The sequence below is a fragment of the Petaurus breviceps genome, unplaced genomic scaffold (assembly GCF_028583685.1).
Source record: "Petaurus breviceps papuanus isolate PSGF00001 unplaced genomic scaffold, PetGlider_PUasm1.0 98, whole genome shotgun sequence".
Lineage (NCBI taxonomy): Eukaryota > Metazoa > Chordata > Mammalia > Diprotodontia > Petauridae > Petaurus > Petaurus breviceps.
In genome coordinates, this window is record NW_027187460.1 from 49,554,206 (window position 1) to 49,577,026 (window position 22,821).

Genomic DNA, 22,821 nt, shown 5'->3' on the forward strand with positions numbered 1-22,821 from the left:
TTCTTTGTTATCCATTATTATTGAAATAAAATAATTTGCTTTGTTAATAGTAAAAAATAGTAAAATAAATTCATAAATTTAGCATGTTCAAAAAAAATCTTAAATTTTACTCTGAGTCCAAGTAAGGTTAATGAAATCTTAAGATATCCCATGCACCTTTGTACAGGCAAGCAAGCAGGTACTTAGCACCTTGTTTCAAGTTAATACATTGTTTAAGCTATTTAATTAGCACAGAAATAGTTAACACCTTGGGAAGAAGTGGCTGATGGAATAGGAAGGGGCAGAACAGGGAGAAGATATACCATATATAAGGAAGAACACAAGCTGGACAGACAGAATTTTCTGGGGTAAGCAGCATTGAGGCAGGGCAGCTGCTGCTGGACTGAAGACTGAACTGAGAATTGAGGAGAACTGAGAAGAGGACTCTTGTGGTGGTAGAGTCAAAAAGGAAAAAAACTTGAGGTATCCTGGCACTCTGTTTGTCTATTCTGTCTGTGTTGATATTTGTTTGTGTTACTTTGTACAAAAGCCCTGGGACCTTACTAGAAGCCCTGAAAGAGGATTTTCTGGTTGTATGTTTACAGAAGTCCTTCAGGAGGGTTTTGGAGGTCCTGGCACTTTACTGATGATTTGTGTTGACCTGTTGGACCTTGTTTGTGGGTCTGTGTTGATTTCTATCTTGATGATTTGTGTGGAGATCTCAGACCTTGTTGGTAGATCTGAGTTGATTTCACAGGCAGATAGTGAATTGATGATGGAGCCAGCAATGTATATGAATATTATTGTGGCTCTGTCAAGCTTTGTCTTCCCAGAAACAGGAACTGTGAAGGATTTGAGGTGAACTGGACACTGCAAACTTCCATATGGAATGGGAACTGGATTAAGAACTGGACAAAAAGTTGGACAAGGAACTGGGAGCTGCCTGCCTTTGAACCCAGGTGGCATTTGGAGCTGGAACCATGGAAGAGGATCCATGGAATCTAAGAGCCAGCCTCAGGTTAAGCTGAAAGAAGACTTTACTTGGATACTGTGTACTGACTGAGAAGATTATGATTTACTGTGACCTAGGGGGTGGAGAACATTGTCTTTTGTACTTTGTGATTGAATTAAGGATTTTGTGATTGACTAAATGAATGTACTTTGTAGAAAGCTATGTGACCACTTTGGTGAAAATTAATGGCCATTTTAGTGATAAGTTGTTGACTTGTGACATGGTGAATGCTGTCTTTTGATTTTCTGTGGTAAGTTGTAACATTGTGAATGCTGTACCTTGATTTTCTGTGAATGTTTTGCTCTGATTTGTTATTGAATGAATAGAGAGCTCACTATACTATGTAATCAGAAATGTGAAAACTATTCACAGCAGCAGTCCTCTGGAAAGCTGCTCATGCATGGATTTCCAATTCAGTACATCTCCATCTGGACGTGGATTAACATTTTTCATCTTTAGTCCTCTGGAATTATGGTTCGTTCTTTTTTTGGTCAATATTCCTAAGCTTTCAAAATTTTTTGTCTTTAAGTATTCATGTTGGGGCGGCCAGATAGCACAGCGAGTAAGAGCACCAGCTCCAGTGTGGGGATAACCTGGGGATCAAATCTGGGCTCAGATACTCAGCACCACACCCAGAAATAACTGGCCGTGTAACCTTGAGCAAGTTACTTAACCCCGATTGCTTTAAAAAAAAAAAGTATTCATGTTATTGTCTAAATTGTTCTCTTGGTTGTGCTACCTTCATACTGAATCATATCATATAGATTTTCCCACATTTCTTTGAAACTATTTCAATCATCATTTCTTATAGAACAATATTATTCCATGACATATATGTGTGTGTATATATATATATTTTCTGTGTATACATACACATATAAACCACAAATGCACACATATGGGCATATGCCATATCTTCTTCAGTCATTCCTCAACTAAACGGCACTCCCTTTTCAATTTTTTTGTCACCATATGTAATAGTAATATAATTTGATCCCTTTATACTGACAAAGCTAATGGGTACTTAGCACTTAGTAATTAATCAAGCCTCTGTTAAAGAAACAGAAGGTATGAACCCCTGTTGCTGACATAACAGGAAGCAGTTGGCTAAAACAGGAAGGAGCTAATGCCATGTGTGTATATAAGGAGAAGCCCCTGCTGCATCAGACAAATCTTCTTGGAGCCAGGTTCTGCAGGCTGAGGAAGAGAGGCCCAGGCTGGAGGAATCATTTCTGCTTTGAGAACATGAAGTGATTCCAATTCTGGGAACCAGCTGAAACTTCTGCTGAGTCCAAGGTCCAGCCAAGCTGCTGAAGATTTCCAAAGACCAGCTGGAACTGCAGAAGACAGAGGAAGCATAACTGTGATGTTGGTATTTTGTCCGATTGTGGCTTTGCTAAGCCTTGATTTCCTGGGAATAGACACTGTGAAGGATTTACGTTGGACTGGACACTGTGAGCTTCAATGTGGAACAGGAACTGCATGGAGAGTTGGACAAGGAGCTGGGAGCTGTCTGCCTTTAAACACAGGTGACAGTTTGGTGAATCCAGGTAGGAGCTAGCACCATAGAAGGGGATCCAGGGAATCTGAGAGCCTACCTTGTGTCAAGATAAAGAGATCTCTCCATGGAAACTGAGTAGTGACTGATTGAAGTTGTAACTTACTTATGACCTTGAAATTGTAACTTATTTGTGACCAAGGGGTGGATGGCCTATGTATTTTACACTACCCCTTAAGAGAGTGCTGAGTCATGACTGATATTGTGACTTAATGTGCCCCATGAGTGGAGAAATTTGACTTTTATATTTTGTGACCCTTAAGGAGCCAGGCCTCCTTAAGGATGATTGAATGATTGAGTTACTAAGTGATAGATAGCCTAAATGATTATACTTTGTTGAAAACCCTGTGACCCCTGTGGTGAAAACTATGTGGCCATAGTAGTGATAACTTTTTGTGAATGCTGTATTTTGATTTTCTGTGACAAGTTGTAATATTGCGAATGCTGTACCTTGATTTTCTGTGAATGTTTTGCTTTGATTTGTTATTGAATGAACAGAGTGTTCACTATACTGTGTAATCAGAACCTTGAAAAGCTGTTCACAGCAGCCGTCTTCTGGAAAGCTGCTTATGCTTGGCATAACACCATATGAGTAGTCTTCTACATAGATATTCTTTTCCTCTCTCTTTGATCTCTTTAGTGTTTAGATATAGTGGTGCTATTGCTGGGCCAATGCGTATGAACCATTTAGTAGCTTTAGGTTCATAATTCTAAATTACTTTCAAGAATGACTTTGATTAATTCATAGCTAAAACAACAATTCTTTACTGTACCTAGTTCCCCATAACCTCTCCAGAAATGTTATTTTTCTTTTTTTTGTCATCTTTGCCACTCTGGTAGATATCAGATATCTCAGAATTCTTTCCATTTGCATCTTTCTCTTAATTATCCAGTGCATTTTCCCTATGATTTCTTGGATTTCTTCTTCTAAAAACTACCTATTCATATCCTTCACCCACTTACCAATTGTTGAATGGTTCTTACGCTTAGAAATTTGAACCAGTTCCCTAGGTATCTTAGAAATGTGATCTTTATTACAGAAACTTGTTGCAATAATCCACTCCACCACCATTTATCTGTTTTTTTTTCTATTGTGATTTATCTTCATTGGTTTAGTTTATGAAAAATCTCCCAAATTTTATGTGATAAAAATTTCCTGGCTTGACTTCTGTAGTTCTCTAAATTTCTTGTTTGATCATGAACTCTTCCCCTATACATAGGTCTAACAGGTAATTCCTTATTTGTTCTTTAATTTATGATATCACCCTATATGTCTGAGTCATGTTTCCAGTTGGAGCTTGTCTAGGTAAACAATGAGAAATTAATTAATCTATACCTACTTTCTGCCAGAATGCTTTTCAGATTTCTCAACAAGAAATTGGTTGGGAAATGACAACTTTCAGAGAGCTTATGTGACATGTTCCTGGTAATACATACTGGAAATGTCAGTGGGAAGGCTTGACCCAGGTCTTCCTTACTTCAAATCCAACATGCTGTATAATACAGCAAACTGTTTCTTCATCAGGGATACTGTATATATTGATAAGCAGCTTATTACTTTGTGCATATTAGTTCCTTAAACTTTCAAAGGACCATGTGTTTGGGAATTAGGAAGACTTTTATAATCTACCTATTATAACCTCCTTAATAAGTACCAGAAATAGGAATGAAGATATAATCACAGAGATGGTAAGGAAGAAACCTATGATTCAAATGCAAGTCCCTGGATTCAAAATCCAAATAACTGATGACAGTGAAGTGAGTCTTTTAGCCGCTCCAAACCATCTAAATAAAGTGTAAAAAAAACCAGGTGTTTTTCCCACATATTATCATGCAGACAGTGAAATTCAATTCTAGATTTAAAACATTGAAAAAATAGCTAACTTTCTACAAAATTTCATCTGTAATCAGATCCATTTGAAATAAATTCTAAGGTCCAAGAAAAAAAGGAGATATGGGTACTAGAATAAAAGAAATATTCAACATGGTCCTTACCTTTTCATTATGATGATGATGATGATGATGATGATGATGAGTTATAGCAGTACACTGTAGATATGAGGTTTTAGCATATTACATGGAGATAATTTCAGTTGGAAATCATTTAAGCAAGATAGATTTTAAGACATATGGAAATACAGGGGTCAGTAATTTAGGTATATTTTTTGAGTGAGTACTTCATTTTAATGCAATGACCACTTATTTAAGGCCTATGGTGTGCTATGCTAAACTTTAGGTATACAGAGATAAAACAAATAGTCTCTGACTTTAAGTGTATCTTATATTCTTTCTACTGGGGTGGAATATTATACATACATACACGTGTGAATGTATACATATGTATATATGTATGTATATGTATATATGTGTGTGGATATACTTATGTGTTTCTGTGTGTACATATGTGAGAGAGTGAGAAAGAGACAGAGACAGACAGATACACACAGAGAGAAATAACAAAAAAGTTTTTTGAGAGCAATAATAACTGGTAAATGGGGAAGAAATAAAATTCCTCTAAGAAAATATAAATTGAACTGAATCTTGAAAAATTCCACAGATCTTCGAAGGTAGAAATGATAAGGGTAGTTTTTGGCATACAAAGACATAGAAATAAGAGATGGAATATAAAATTTGGGGAACAGGAATTAGGCTTGTTTCAGAAGTGTGCTTGAGCCAACTCTAAATTTTTAGTGGGAGTATTTACACCTTAAAAATCAGCAAACACTGCATGCTGGGGTTTAATTGTTTAAGAATTAAGCATTTACCAGCACAGCTCTGAATCACTTGGCTAGAATAAGAAGAATATTATCGAAAATAAACTGGAAGACAGATAGCAGAAAGCAAATTGCTTATACAAATGCCATTTTGAGAAGTTTGCATTTTTTATATCAAGAAAAGGGAAAATCATCAGAATTTTTTTAATAGGGAGATGATATGAATGCACTGGTGCCTTATGAATAAAATTTCGGTAACAGTGTGGGGGATGGATTGGACATAGTAGGAGTGGAGGAAGAAGCATCTCCAGGCAGAGAGATCAATTAGGAAGTTCTTACAGAAGTTAATAAGAGTCTGGCCAGGGAAGTATCCACATGAGTGGAGAGAAATGTGGAAAGGTAGGGAAGAACTGAAAAGACTTGGTGAATGACTGAAAATGGGACTGGGGGGAGGGAGATGGAAGAGTTAAGGATAAAGTCAAGGTTGGGAAACTTAATAGCTTAAGGAATAATAGTGCCTTCAACAGAAACTGTAACATTTAGAGCATAATGAAAATATGATACTCTACACAATATAAAATAAACTTCATTTTATTTTCTGAAATATTGGAGCCAATGACTTTTTGAAATATCTGATCATTCTCTTAAAGAGTCATGGAATCAGATGATATTAGACTTAGAAAGGACTATTGAATTTATCTAGTCCTACTTCCATCATTTTTTTAGATGAGGAAACTGAGGTCATAAAACATTAACTGATATCCAGAGTAGCATTGTACCTCAGTGGCAGAGCAAGGATTCAACCCATTTTGTGTATTTTAAATAATCTTTCATTTACCTTCAAATTTAAAGCTATCAGAATGTTTCACTCAGTAGAAGAATTCAAGGAGCCTTGGTTGACTGCCAACTTTGTGACAATAGCTATAGACAGGCCTCATTCAGATAACTGAAGCATGTAAGAGAATGATCATGTTACAAAAATAAAGCATAAATTTGGACTCAGATGGAAAACTTTCCAGCTTTCACTGAATAGAAAATGTGAATGCTAATGACTTTGAATTGGCAAAAGGAAAAATGTTTCTCTGATCACAATGAAGTTGCATTGAGAAATAACGAGATAGTACGATCTAATTTCCTAAACAGACACTAAAGTTCACCTTGAGGCTACTTTGCACTGCAAGGGAGTGAATGAAAAATAATTCATTTTGGATCACAGTCATCTTTCACCTCAGTAAGTGCTTAAACATTTGTTTTAGCATTGCTTTTCTGGGCTGCTAATTTCAATTGCCTTCAAGTCCCTTTAGCTCTTGCAATTTAATTTTTTTAATGAAAAACTTCACATTAAAAACACCAAAAGACACAGAAATTGTACTCTAGTGAAGAAAGAAACATGAACTGTTTCACATAAATAAGATAGAAATAAATACCTGGAAAGTAAGAAAAAGTAATGAAGAAACAGTTTTATAGTTTCATTTGTTAACAGATTAGCAGCCACCATTAGATTTTGCTTGACACAAAATCAATGCAGAAATCTTCAGTAAAAATGATAGAGATGTACTTAAAAATTTAGAGACCAAGAATTGGAAAACAGTATGTCTTAAATTAGGTACAGACCTATATCTCACACTATATCCCAAGATAAGGTCAAAATGGGTACATGATTTACACATAAATAGTGATACCATAAGCAGATTAAAAGAGCATGGAATAGTCTATTTGTCGGACATATGGCTAAAGGAAGAATTTAGAATAAAAGAAAATGTAGAGACCAATAAAATGTAAAATAGATAATTTTGATTATATAAAATTAAAAAAATTTTCACATACAAAACCAATGCAACCAAAATTAAAAGCAAAATAGAAAACCAGGGGATTTTTTGCTACAAGTTTCCCTGATAAAGGCCTCATTTCTCAAATATGTAGAGAATTGAATCAAATTTATAAAAATGCAAATCATTCCCCAATTGATAAATGATCAAAGGATATGAAAAGGTAGCTTTCAGATGAAGAAATAAAAGCTATCTATAGTCATAAGAAAAAATGTTCCAAATCACTATTAATTAGAAAATTGCAATTTAAAAGGGCTCATGGGGTACTCTGACAAAAAAAAGAAGGAAAAGGACAAATATTGGAGGAGATGTGGAAAAACTGGTACACTAATGCACTGTTGATAGAGTTGTGAATTGATCCAGCCATTCTGGAGAGCAAGTTGGAACTACACCCAAAGGGCTATAAAACTGTGCATATCCCTTGATTCAGCAATGCTAGGTTTATATCCCCAAAATATGAAAACAGGGAAAAGGACATATTTGTACAAAATATATTTATAGCAGCTCTTTTGTGGTGGCTAAGAATTGGAAATTGTAGTGATGTCAATCAATTGGCTAAACAGGTTGTCGTATATGACTGTGATTGAATAGTATATAAGAAAAGATAAACAGGATGATTTCAGAAAAAAAAAACATGGAAATATTTACATGAACTTATCATAGTGAAGTGAACAGAACCAGGAGAACATTGTACACAGTAACAGCAATATTCTTCAATGAAGCATTGTGCATGACTTTGCTGTTCTTAACAATACAATGATCCAAGATAATCTCAAGGGACTAAGGATAAAGCATACTATCTGCCTCCAGAGAAAGAACTGATATTATCATATTATGGACTGAAGCATGCTATTTTTTACTTTATTTCTTTCATCCTTATTTTATTGGAATCTCCTTATATGAAATGTCTAATATGGAAACATTTCACATGAATGTATATGTATAGTTGGTATCTGATCATTTACTGGGGGAGGGATAGAATCTGGAACCCAAAACAAACAAAAATGTCAAAAAATATTTTAATATGCAATTGGGAAAAAATAAAATATTATATATACATATATATGTGTGTGTGTGTGTGTGTATATAATTTAGAGACCAAGAAATAAAGTGTAAATATCCTTAACATCTATGTTACTCACAAAGATAAGGAAACTGGTCATAGGACTCATTAAAGAACCCTTCCAATTTTCTTTTACAAAATCCAACTCTCTAGGTTTTTTTCCCATGGTATGTGATTGATAAGAGCCCAGGAACTTTCATCTGATTTCATCATTTAGGCAGAAAATGATCGATTAAATCCAGTTATGTTCCAACAACTTTGGTCTTCTTGCTATTCTTTGCACAGGCCACTCCATTTTCCTACTTCATAACTTTTCAAATAGCTGTTACCATTCCCTGGAATTCTCTCCCTTCTCACCTCTACCTAGCTTCCCAGATTTCCTTCAAATCCTACCTTCTACAAGAGGTCTTTCCTGCCCACCCATTGAGCCTCAATGCTAGTACTTCCCTTCTGAAATTGATTTGAAATTTGAAATTTCTGAAATTGATGCCCCATTTACATTGTACTTTTTTTGTTCATCATTTGCATGTTTTCTTTCCTATTAGAATGTGAGCTTCCTGAGGACAGTGACAATGCTTTTGTATCTCTTTGAATGTCCAACACTTAGCCCAGTGTCTGTCATACAATAAGCTCTTAATTCTTGTTGACTGAATAGCTCACTCATGGTTCTGACAATGTGCATATGTACATAGCTTAAAAAAGAGAGTTCAAAATAGCACACATGCAGAAGATAAGGAACTTTTAGTGAAATAAGTTAAGCATTAATAAAACTTATTTCTTAGCCTTTACCCTTATGTCATAGATAATAAGAACTTGAAAGAAAATGTTTATCGTTTAAGTGATTCATTTGTGTATGAATTTACTTCATAAGTCTTCCTTGGTGGTTTATATGAAATGGTTCATTTAAAATGATAATTAAAAATCAACATGTACTTCTAGATGAACACCTTTTCAATACACTGTTACTAATCACTGTGTAACAGCAAGCATCCTAGCATACCCAGGATAGCAGCCAGCACAGGTTCTTTGATCTGCTTTCCTGAAGGAAAACAACTTTAAAGGAGTCAAGAATCTTTAATTAAATATATATAATTCACTTAGTTCAGGGGGAAAAACACACTGAACTTCAGAAAATGCAAACAGAAATTACAAGCAGACAAAAAAAAAACAGTCAGAGAAAATAACCCAATTCAACTGACCAACAGATGGGGCTTCTAACTGTCTGACTATTACATATTTAAATAGTTAATTACCAGAAAGAGAAGCACTAACATCTGGTTTTTTAAAGCTGGATGAGTACCAAAGCATCATCTCAGAGTATATATACCCTTCTTCAGTGTCAGAGTACATCACAGCCTTCATGACCCAGTGCCTAATTACAAGGTAGTAAAATGTGTGGGCCTTCCTGAAAAAGATCTTCAAATTTCCCAAGCTTATTAAAGTTCAGGGAAAATTTTCAAATTCCCTTACCATTCCACACTGATACCTATAAATCACATTATAACACAATCTTCTTATATGTGAAGGTATTATCCCAGTTTTAAAGATGAGGAAATTCACTAAAGTTATATAAGTTAACCATAGTTTCACAGATAGTAATTATGGAAATAAGTCCTCAAGCCAAGTACTGACTCTAAAAAATAATGTTCTTTCTAATACATGTAGGTGGGGGGGGGTGTTCTCAAAGAAATTCCTTTCTACAGAATTCAAAATCAGTAATTTCTAGATAGACCTAGCTAGAGGAGAAAGACTCATATTGTTAGTATTAAAATAAATAAATCAATAAATAAACATTGTAATTATATTTATGTACTTATTCTTATTGGGGTCTTTGGGTTTGATCTACTTTAATTAATTAACTGAATATTTTGTCTACTCAGCGCTTTCCAGTTGTTTTAACAGTGCCTAGTATTCCTAGATTTCAGCAACATAGTTAACCACATCTCTGAGGTTTTCCTTGCAGGCAAGATATATAGGTATAGGATAATGATATAATATTTGGATAGATTTGTAACTATTGAATATCTAGAAACAAGGAATAGGCATTAATGTTAATGAGGAAAATATTTTATGCTCCAGGGAATAATTCTTAGCCCTGTGCTATATAATATCTAATCCAAAAAGAAATTAACAGTCACTTATTATGAACAAGGCATCAAACTAGATGCTGGGAAATAAAGTATAACCAACATTAGGCTCTGGCCTCAAGGAATTTTATCAATTAATTTGATGAAGGAATAAATGACATACTTATCATAATTTTTGGATAACAAAATGTTGGGATGGATATTTGATGATAGATTCAACAAAAAGATCTTAGGAAAGAATGATGGACAACATATAATAAAACTGATTTTACAAGGGATAAATGGTAAGTTATATAGTTGAGATTAACAATAAGTTGCATAAATATAGCATAAGACTGATGTGACCAAAAAAGGTTTGGAAATTTTAGTTGAATGGCACCCAAAAAAAGCTATCACAGCCTTATGTAGAATTAAACAAAGACTAGTACCTAAGTCTAGGAAAGTGATAGCATTTTTGAAATATGTCTTGATTAGACCAGACTAGAGTATGGTCTTCTGTTCTAGGAGCCACATTTAAGAAGGCCATTGAAAAGGTGGGAGGCAACCAGCACAGTAAAAATCAATCTTATGTGACATTCACTTGAATTACTAGGAAGCTTAGAGTATTTAGCCACAAGAAGAGAAAGGTTTGGAGTAGACATGATGACTGTTTTCCATTATTTGAAGAGTTAAAAGAATGATTTGTTTTTAACTATTTTCACATGCTCAGAGGAAAAATCATGAATGAATCATTTAGTTAGTCAAGGATCATTCGTGAAGTGTTTACCCATGAAGTTACAATGTCCTTTAGAGCAGGGATAGCTTTTGTTTCTGCCTTTTTTTGTATGAATAGAAGTTAGCACAGTGCCCAGATCACAGTAGGTGCTTAGTAAGTCCTTTGACTTGACTATATGCCAGATACTTGGCTAAACACTGGGTATCCAAAAAAGAAAAAAAAGAAAAAGCGGAATCTCTGCCCTGAAAGAATTCATTGTCTAATGTGGGATAAAAGATGAAATAAGTATGCATATGCAAGATAAGTTCAGTGTAAATGGGAGGTAATCCTAGACAGAAAGTATCAGCAGTGTGTGGTATGGGAGGACTTGAATCAATGGGTAGAAGATGGTAGATTTCAATTTGATTTAAGCAAGAATTTTCTAAGAATTACAGATGCTTAAAAATGGAATGAATTTCCTCAGGAAGTAATGGATTCTCTTTAATTGAAGTCTGTCAAACAAAGATTAGATGACTACTTGTTGGGAATGTTATAGACAGTATTGCTTTCCAAGTATAGGTTGGACAAAAAAAAAATCTTCTGAGGTTACTTCAGACTTTAAGATGATGTTACATGTTGCCCATATTTGACATTCTACTAGGTAAGCAAGCCATCAAATTTATCCATCATATATCTGCAGCTTCAAAAAGTGTAGCAGATAGGCAATGAGTTAGTCACTGAAGAGAAAAAAGGGAGTCAAGTTGGTTTGGTTTGAAGAAAATTGTGTAATGCTTTCAGTGTCTCAAAAATAATTTCTTTAATACAAATCTTTTTCATAGGTAATGTTTTATGAGAATCATGATCATGATGACAATCATGATGATAGCTAGTATTTATTTAGTACCTATTGTGCGATGGGTACTTGGCTAGCCACTTTACAAAAAGTTTATGTAATCCTCACAACAACCCTGTGAGGTAGATACTGTTATTATCCTCATTTTACAGATGAGGAAAATGAGGCAAATAGAAGTTAAGTGATTTTCCCCAAGATCACACAATTAATATATGTCTGAGGCCAGATTTGAACTCAGTTCTTCCTTACTCCAGACCCAGTATCCCCTGGGCCTCCTTCTTGCCATAATACCATTGATCACGGAACACAATGATCTTGGAAGAAAAAAGATGGTAAAAGACTCAAAAGAGAATGGAAGAACACATATTGGATGCTATTAGGCATCAGTGTGTTATTAATAATTTTTTTGGGGGGAGAAATGATAAAAAGTTACAGTATCGAAGTTGTAATCAGAAAAATGTGGTGAGTTGGTCATGAAATGAGAATGAGAGACAATAAATAGGCAGTCGATGGCAAATTGGTAACCCCAAGATAAAAGAACAATCAGATGGACTCCAGCACACCAATTGGCTGAATCCTCCATCAGGCTTTATGGAAAGGAATGAGAAAGCATTGCAGAAGATGAGACAGTGTGGAATTGTGACATACATCAGGAAAGGGAGTACACATACCAATGAAATGATGAATACAAATTATTTGTATGCTGAAAATTTGGTCTTGCATTCAGTTCATAAAACATTTAATTTTCCCTATTGTGTGCAACCATGCATGTTTCTCACAGAATCAAAATCAGCATATTATTTTCCCTTAAAAGTCAGTCATTTGGATTAATAGCAATGATCAAAATATTAAGTGACAAAATATAACTTTTTAAACTTTCTGAAGCACTTTTCATATTTTCATTTGATTCTGAATTCTATAGGTCTTATTTATGAATATGAAATGTGTGCCCCCCCCACTAGAATGTGAGGCCATTGGGAGCAAGGGTTATTTTTTATCTATTTTCATATCTTTAGAGTTTATTGCAATATCCAACAAATAGTAAACACTTAATAAGTGTTTGTTGATAGTTGACTTTCAACAAGCTTGTAAGGTAGAGACTACAGTAAGTATTATCCATATTTAAAGAATGAGGAAAGTGAGGCCTGGAGAAGCTTGCATGTGGTTTCTCAACTAACAAAGGGCAGGTGGAATTTGAATCCCCATCTTCCTCTTCCTGTTCCAGTACTCTATCCACTACACTACAATATTCTTATATTTTCTGATAGGAAATCCCAAAATAAAACCAAGCAACTTGATAAATAAAATAAAGTACAAATTAATGTAAGGTTCAGTGAAATTTGTTCAGAGTATGTGCTCACATATTTTCAAATAATTAAAATGTATATCCCAAGTGAATGTTTGCTTTGCAGGTGTACTGGAAAGACATCAAAAGGAAAGAGCTAATTTCAGCTTCATACTGAATTCCTCTGATGTGACTGTGGGAGCCACGAGAAATTTATGGAATAAATATATAATTAAGAAATTATTTTTCAACTTCATGAACCCACCTGTATAGCAGAGTGTCAGCAACCATGCCAGAGACAAGGTTTGTAAACTAGGAATGGTATCTCTTTTGAGAAGAAAAGTGATCTTGAAAATTATATGTGGTTCCAAATGCATTGATGTGTGAAGTACTCTCCACATCCTGGACAGTGATCCATTCAGTGTGTAAATCAGGCAATAATTCAATTTTCATTTTAGTGTCACAGTTCACCTTTAGCAGTAGTTCCACTGAAATGTATAATAGCTGATGTAGTCCTTTCTGGAAACACAATCTAAGCACAGTATGTTTCATAATTCAAAATACTCAGAATCTAGATCAAATTACATCTTAATAATAAGACAGAAATCGCTACTTGTCTATTATTGTCCAAGGTTGTATATTAATAGGATCTGTCTATAATAATCAAGCATATATCCCCTAGCCTGAGAACACAGCTTTTGTTATCAGTCCAGATTTATGTCTTACCTGTTTTGATTGAAGACAATGATGTTCACAATATCATTATACCTTTCAGCTCTACCCAGTTCTCAGAGACTCTGGGGAGTTTACCCACTTAATTTTTAGCTGTTGTGTATTTAGTGACAAGTGGAGAAAAATATTACATAAGAAGAGGGGATAAAAACTCCTTCTGCCCTATTTGCTCCAAGCATGCTCCATAACATATGGTTTGACCTGTCGCATGTGGGGCTCCCAAATTAGCTACTTCAAGTTCAAAGAGTTCTTTGTATGGGCTTCCCCCAGAACCATAGCCTACAAACCATACCAACATACAGAGTGTCCCAGAAGTCTTAGTGTAATTTTAAGCTAGTAAAGCTTGATTATTAATTAAGTTTTAATAGCTTTAAATTGTACTCAGATTTTGGGGACACTTTGCATGTACTTTTTTTTTACTAGTCAGTCAGAGCAATCAATTAGTTCAAAGCAAAAGAATTTAAGAAATATCATAGGGATATGCCTAGGAGATATTTCTCCCATAGATCTAAGGTGTACTCTTCCACAAATATACACACCATCTGTCAAGAATGGATAAATGTAGAGATCATACAAGAAAAGAACACATGAGGGGAAATGTTTAGACATAAAACAACAACTGACACATCTATTATGTCAGGAACATTCATGTTTCCTGGTCATGCCATTACACTAATCTGAGTATGCTCCCACAGGCCATAGTGTCTCCAGTCAATACATTGCTGCCTTGTTCCTTGTTGGTCTCTTATAAAAAGAAATGAAGGGAAACAGGTTAGACTCATTCTCATTGGCATTGGTCTCCAGATGGGGTACATAGCTTCCGCTGAATATTGTTCTCTGGAGAGGGATATGAAGAGGAAGAGAGAAAGAGAATGTACCCCTACTACCTGGGTGTATGTGGCTTTATATGGATAGCCAGTGCAGCATAGGTGGGTTTTCAGGCTGTGATTGATTGGGAGAAAAAATGACTGGGGATGCCAGTGCCTAGGCATTTCTGATGACAGAGTTGTATTTGTGTCCCTGACAAACTGTGGCCAGAGACCTTTTTCCTAATTTATTTCTCCCCCCCCGCCCTTTACTTCTTTTTCCTTGACTCGACCTGGTGTTACATAAACCAGGAGATAACTCTGTCAGGCGAATGAATTTGGCTGCTTAAAAAAGAGTCCTTTGATATATTAAGTTCTAGAACTAGGAGGAAAAGAGAAATTGAGACAATCTACCCATCATCTCCTAAAAAAGAGATGCCAAAATGAAAAAAAAAACAGATATACTCAAATTCCAGAGCTCCCAGACCAAGGGGAAAGGATTACAAGCTGCCAGAAAGAAACAATTTAAGTATCATAGGGCCAGTCAGGATAACACAGGATTTAGCAGCTTCTATATTAAAGAAATCAGGGGGCATCTAGATGACACAGTGAATAGAGCACCAGACCTGGAGTCAGGAGGACATGAGTTCAAACCTGAACTCAGACACTTAACACTTACTAGCCATGTGACCTTGGGCAAGTCATTTAACCCCAATTGTCCTGCCCTCCTTTCCTCCAAAAAGAAAAAAAAAAGGCAAAAAAAAAAAAGGAAATTGGAGGGCGTGGAATAATATGATATTCCAGAGGACACAGAAGCTTGGAATACAACCAAGAATCACCTACCAAGCAAAATGTAGTATAATGCTTCAGGGTAAAGAAAAATGGGCATTCAATGAAATTGAGGACTTTCAAGCATTTCTAATGAGAAGACCAGAGCTGAATATTATATCTAACTTTCTTTTTTTCTAAATTTTAATTTACTTATTTACTTTTAGTTTTCAACATTCAAATGAGTTTCAAATTTTCTCTTGCTCCCTCTCCTCCTCCCTTACCCCATGATGGCATGCAATCAAATATAGGATCTACAAATGCCTTCACATTAAACATTAGTCAAATTGTAAATATGGATTATAATCAATGGAGTGAACATTAAGAAAGAAGAAAAAAAACAAAAGAAAAGAGAGAGTAAGTAGTTTGCTTCAATTTTCATTCAGACTCTGTAGTTCTTTCTCTGGATGTGGATATCCCTTTCCATCATGAGTCTTTTGGAGTTGTCTTAGAACCTTGGCATTGCTGAGAGAAGCCCAGTCTATCAAAGTTAGTCCTCACACATAAGATGTGTCTGTAATTGTGTACAAAGTCCTCCTGGTCCTGTTCTCCTCACTCAGCATTGGTTTATATAAGTCTCTCCAGGTTATTTTGAAGTCTGTCTGCTAATCATTTCTTATAGCACAATAATATTCCATTACATTCATACACCACAACTTGTTTAGCCATTCCCTAACTGATGGGCATCCCCTTGATTTCCGATTCTTTGCTACCACAAAAAGAGCTGCTATAAATATTTTTTTGCGCAAAATGGTCCTTTTCCCATTTCTATGATCTCTTTAGGATACAGCCCTAAAAGTGGTATTGCTGGGTCAAACAGTATGCACTTATTTATAGCACTTTGGGCATAGATCCAGATTGTTCTCCAGAATGGCTGAATCAGTTCACAAGTCCACCTACAATGCTTTAGTATTCCAATTTTTCTACATCCTCTCCAGCATTTATCATTTTCCTGGTTTATCATTTTAGCCAATCTGTCTGGTGAGATGTGATACCTCAGAGTTGTTTTGATTTGCGTTTCTCTAATCAATATTGAGTTAAAGCATTTTGTTTTATATATTAATTCAATAGTTTCCTTAATTTCAAATGTATTAATCTCTTCCTTAGTTTTCAGTATTTCTAATTTAGTTTTTAACTGGGGATTTTAAATGTGTTCTTTTTCTAGCTTTTTCAGTTGCATGCCCAATTTATTGACCTCCATTTTCTCTATTTTATACATGCATTCATTCAGAGATATAAAATTTCCCCTAAGACCACAAAGTTTTGATATGTTGTCTAATTATTGTCTTTCTCTTGAATGAAGCTATTGATTGTATGATTTCTTGTTTGACCCACACATTCTTTAGGATTAAATTATTTAGTTTCCAATTAGTTTTCAGTCCATCCTTCCAAGGCCCTTTATTATATATGATTTTTATTTTTTTCATGATCTGAGAAAGATGCATTTAATATTTCTGTCTTCCTTTACTGAATTGAGAGGTTTTTATGCCCTAGTACATGGTCAATTTTTATGTATATGCCATGTACCACCCTATTAATTTTCTCCAGAGGTCTATCATATCTACCTTCTCTAAAAATCTATTCTCCTTAACTTTCTTTGTTTATTTTGAGATTAGATTTGTCAGGTTCAGAGAGGGGGAGACTAATGTCCCCCATAAGTGTAGTTTTGCTATCTACTTCTTCCTCTAATTCCCTTAACTTCTCCTCTAGGAATCTGGATGCCATACCACTTGTATGACACTTGTCACATGTATGTTTAGTAATTATATTGCTTCATTTTTTATCTTGCCTTTTAGCAGGATATAGTTTCCTTCCTTATCTCTTTTAATTAAATCTATTTTTGCTTTTGCTTTATCTGAGATAAGGATTGCTACCCCTGCTTTTTTTTTTTGCTTTAGCTGAAGCATTAAATATTCTGATCCATCCTTTTACCTTTACCCTATGTATATCCCCCCTGTTTCAGATGTGTTTCTTGTAGACAGCATATTGTAGGATTATGGGTTTTAATCCTTTCTGCATTATGCCTCCATTTTATGGGAGTGTTCATCCCATTCATATTCATAGTAATGATTACTATCTATTTTTCCCTCCATCATATTCCCTCCCCTGTTTATGCTTTTATTTCTCCCATCTCCCTTCCCCACCTTAAGAGTTTTGATTTTAACCACTGCTTTCGTCAGTATTTCCACCCTATTCACTCCCCTCCATTTAGCTACTCTTCCCCCTTACCACTTCAACTCTCCCTTCTAACAACTCTCCACGTTTTCCCTCCTTTCCCCTCCTGTAGGGCATGATAGATTTTTATACTTAACAAAGTATGCTATTCCCTCCTTGAACCCAATCTGATGAGAGCAAATTTCATACAATGCTCTTCTTCCCTTTTACTATAATGAATTTTTGTGTCTCTTTGTATTAGAATCCTATATTTAACTGATTATTATTCCTTCCTTGAACCAAAACCAATGAGAGTAAAGTTCATATAATGTTCATCTTTATCCCTTCTTTCCCTCTACTATTGTGTGTTTTTATGCCTCTTTGTGTGGTATAATTTAGCCTTTTATGCATCTTCCTTTTTTCCCATTATAATCCCTTTGTACCCCTTAATAAGATTTTTTAATCATAAAATTAATCTATATCCACACCCTCAATCTATCTATCTATCTATCTATCTATCTATCTATCTATCTATCTATCTATCTATCTAGCTATCTATCTAGCTATCTATCTAGCTATCTATCTAGCTATCTATCTATCCTTTTTAAATGCCATGATAATTATGCAGTTCTCAATATTGACAGGTATCAGTTTCCCATATGGGGCGGTAAACAGTTTGCTCTTATTGAATCACAAGTTATGTGAATGTGTGTGTGTGTTTGTATTTTCCTTGTTTACTTTTTTATGTCTCTCTTGAGTCTTGTATTTGAAGATCAAATTTTCCATTGAGCTATGTTTTTTTTTTTCATCAAGAAAGTCTGGAAGTCCCTTATTTCATTGAATGACCATCTCCTTTCCTTAAAAATTATGCTCAGTTTTGCTGGAAAGTTGATCCTTTGTTGCAATCCAAGGTCTTTTGCCTTTCAAAATATCATATTCCAGTCCCTCTGATCTTTTAATGCAGAAGCTACCAGGTCATGTGAGATCCTGACTGTGGTTCCATGATATTTGAATTGTTTCTTTCTGGCTGCTTGAAGTATTTTCTCCTTGACCTGATAATTCTGGGATTTGGCTACAATATTTCTTGGAGTTTTCAATTTGGGATCTCTTTCAGGAAGTGTTTGGTGTATTTTTTCAATAACTATTTTACCCTCTGGTTCTAGGACCTCAGGGCAGTTTTCTTTGATAAATTCTTGGAAAATGTTTTACAGGCTTTTTTTTTTTTTCATCATGGCTTTCCAGTAGACCAATAATTCTTAAATTATCTCTTCTGGATCTGTTCTCCAAGTCAGTTGTTTTTCCAGTGAGATATTTTACATTTTCTTCTAATTTTTCAATCTTTAGGTTTTGTTTGACTGATTCTTGATGCCTCATAGAATTACTAGATTTTATTTGACTGATTCTAATTTTTAGCAAATTATTTTCCATTGGTTAATTTTCAAAGTTCCTTTTCCATATGTTCAGATTTAATTTTTAGAGATTTATTTTCTCCAGTTAGATTTTGAACCTCCCTCCCTAATTCACAAATTTCAATTTTTTTTTTTTTGCTTTTTGAAGGAGGAAGGGTTGTGCAATTGGGGTTAAGTGACTTGCCCAAGGTCACGTGGCTAGTAAGTATTATGTGTCTGAGGCCAAATTTGAACTCAGGTCCTCCTGACTCTAGGGCCAATGTTCTATTCACTACACCACCTAGCTGCCCAACAAATTTTACTTTTTAAGAATTTGTTTTCTTCAGTGAGATTTTTTTTTCCATTTTGGAAAATGTAATTTTAAAAGAATTGGTTGATTCATCATCTATCTCTCTAATTTGGTTTTTAAATCCTTCTTGAGCTCTTCCAAGAATGTTTTTTGGGTTTGAGACCAGTTCATATTTTCTTCTGTGGTCTCAGGTGCAAGTATAGAGTCAATGTTGTTCCCTGAATTTGGTTTTTTTGCTTTCTATAATAGGATTGAAGCATTTTTGGTGTTGATTCCCAGCTTTCTTCTTGCCCATTTGTAGCAGCAAGCACCCCAAGCGTCCTCAGGGTTTGCAGCTACCACAGGTTCTTGGATCTGCTTTGTTAAAGGAAAGCAACTCAAAATGGGTTAACAAGCTTACTTTAATCAGTCAGACCATATATCGTTTACCTTGTTCAGGGCAAAAAGGTCAGCACCCTGAACCTCAAAATATACAGGCATAATTATCAAGACAGAAACATCAAGTAGACAGATTTCCAAACTGTCCAACCATTACATCCATACCCAGTCAACATCTGGGTTTCCACATTCTGGGTTTTTCAAAGCCAGGGGACTCTCAACAACGGCTTCCCAGAATTCAGATCAAATCACAAAACACTTCTCAAAGTGAGTCCCCAAAAACAAAGCTACACATCAGGGCTTATATAGCCTTCTCCTGGCTCAGAGAATGTAACAACCTTATTGACTCACTGGCCAATCAAAAAGTATCTACTGAAAAACAAGCCTCCCCCACCCCAGGCTTCAGGTGCACATTAGCCTAGGGGCAGGGAAGATCTTTAAAATTTACATTCTTATTACACCTTTGTGATTGCCTATTCCTGCCTTTAAAGTGGATTTCTTCTTTTGGGGTACAGGGGGCTCTGAACCATGATACTCAACCTGGGAGTTAGAGGCCTGTTTGTTGCTTTTGTATGTTATAGCCACTGGATGTCTAGACTGAGGCCAAGGCCAGGACTTTCAGTGTTTCCCCTATGTTACCCTGAGGCTCACAGAGTAAGTTGTGGGCGAGAAGTGATCTGGTCACTTCAGGTTACCAGCTCTGTGCCCCTGGGCTAGAGATCAGGCAGGCTCAACATCTGGTGTCTGGGACATGCTATGCTGGTGTCTGCATATTCCTTTGGTAGTGCTAAGGCACACCTAGGCTTCTGGTGTTAATGCTTGCTGTCTCCAGCCCCTGGATTTTGAGGATCTCCTGATGGTCAGCTGAGATGGGGGTTGTTGGGATGCCTCCACCTTTCACTTCAGGCTCGGCACAGCCTCAGTCGCATCCTTCCTCTAGGACTCTCAAGCCTGCCATTGCTTCAACTATTTCAGGATTTTACACTGGGGCAATAATTTCTGGGTTTTCAGGGTCAGGGAGGGGGATTGGAGCAGCTAGGGTTTACTCTGCCATCTTGGCTCCCAGAAGTTCAGGTCGGTGATTTTTTATTTGATAGCCCCAGGAGTAACTGCTGCTGCCATGGGCCCTGCCTTTCTCTTACTCAGCTCTGACAGATCCTCTATCCCATGGTAAGAGGTCTTTGAATCACCCTTGCAGTGGGTGAATCTGCTAGTGGGGGCTCCCTCTGGCTCCACTGTGGTCTAGTCTCTGTTCCATGCTGGTGCAGCCCCCTCATGCTCAACTCTCCCTCTGCCTAGTCTTACATACACACTTTCTTGCACTGGAAATCTGCCATACTCTGTCTCCCAATGGATTCTGTCACTCTAAAATCTGTTCAGATTCACTTTTTATAGGTTCCTGATGGAATTCATGGAGGAGTTCAGGTAAGTTCTTGCTTTCACTCTGCCATCTTGGCTCTGCCCAATATCTAACTTTCACATACAAGATTAAAGAGGAGCATAAAAAGATAAACAGGAAAGGGAACTAATAAGAGGCTTGATAAGTTTACATTCCTACATGGGAAGATGATATTTGAAACTCCTAAGATCTTTCTCATTATTAGGGTTGTTAGAACAAGCATATATAGACAGAGGACACAGGTTCAATATGAAGAGATGATTTAAAAAAAATTAGGAGGTGAGAGAAGAATGTACTAGGGGAAAGAAAATAGGGGAGGTAGAATGGGGTAAATTATCTCACATAAAATAATCAAGGAAAAGTTTTTGCAGTGGAGGGGAAGAGGGGGGAAATGAGGGAAAGTAAGTGAACCTTAATCTCATTAGAATTGGCTCAAAGAGGGAATAACATACCCACTCCATTGGGTATAGAAATCCATCTTACTTACCCTACAGGAAAGTAGGAGAGGAAGGGAATAAGAAAAGTGGGACATGATAGAATAGAGGGCAGATTGGGGGAGAGCATAGTCAGAAGCAAAACACTTTTGAGGAAGTACAAGGTAAAAGGAGAGAGAGTAGAATAAATGGAAGAGGGAAGAGGATGGAGGGAAATATGGCTAGCAATAGTAACTGAAATAAAAACTTGAAGCAAGTATCTCTAATAATGGCTTCATTTCTCAAAACATATGGAGAACTGAGTCAAATTTATAAAAATAAGAGCCATTCCCCAGTTGAGAAATGATTAAAAGATATGAGCAGTTTTTAGATGAAGCAATGTAAGCTATATATAGTCATATGAAAAAATACTCTAGCTCAGTATTGATTGGAGAAATGCCAATTAAAACAATTCTGCTGTACCACCTCATATCTATTACATTGGCTAATAGGACAGAAAAGGTAAATTACAAATGTTGGAGGGAATGTGGGGAAAATGAGACATTAATGCATTGTTGGTAGAGTTGTGAAGTGATTCAGCTATTTCATAGAGCCACTTGGAATTATGACCAACAGGCTATAAAACCATGCAATCCTTTGACCTAGCAATACCACTACTAAATCTGTGTCTCAAAAGATATTGTAAAAGAGGAAAAGAACCTATATGTACAAAAATATTTATAGTGACTCTTTTCTTGGGGTTAAAATTTAGAAGTTGAGGGAATGCCCATCGATTGGGGAATGGTTGAACAAATTATGGTATGTGATTATGATGGAATACTGTTGTACTATAAGAAATGATGAGCAGGATGCTCTTGGAAAAACCTGGAAAGATTTTCATAGGCTGATGCAAAGTGAAATGTACTGTGTACAAAATAACAACAGTATTGCAAGATGATCAGCCATGAATAACTTAGCTTTTGTCAGCAATACAACCATCTAAGACAACTCTGAAGAACTGATGATGTAAAAATACTATTTATCCTCAAATTAAGAAATGATGGTATCTGAATACAGATTGACACATACTTTTAAAAAATTTTTGACTTGAATTTCTTTCTTGTCTATATTTTCTTTCACAACATGACTGTTATGGATATGTTTCTTATAACTACACTTATACAACCTATATAGAATTGCTTGCCTTCTCATGGTGGGAGGGAGAGAATTTGGAACTCAAAGTTTTAAAAATGAATATTAAGAATTGTTTTTACATATAACTGGGGAAAATAAAATACTATTTAAAAACTTAAAAATTGCAAGTATTGGCAGCCCTTCT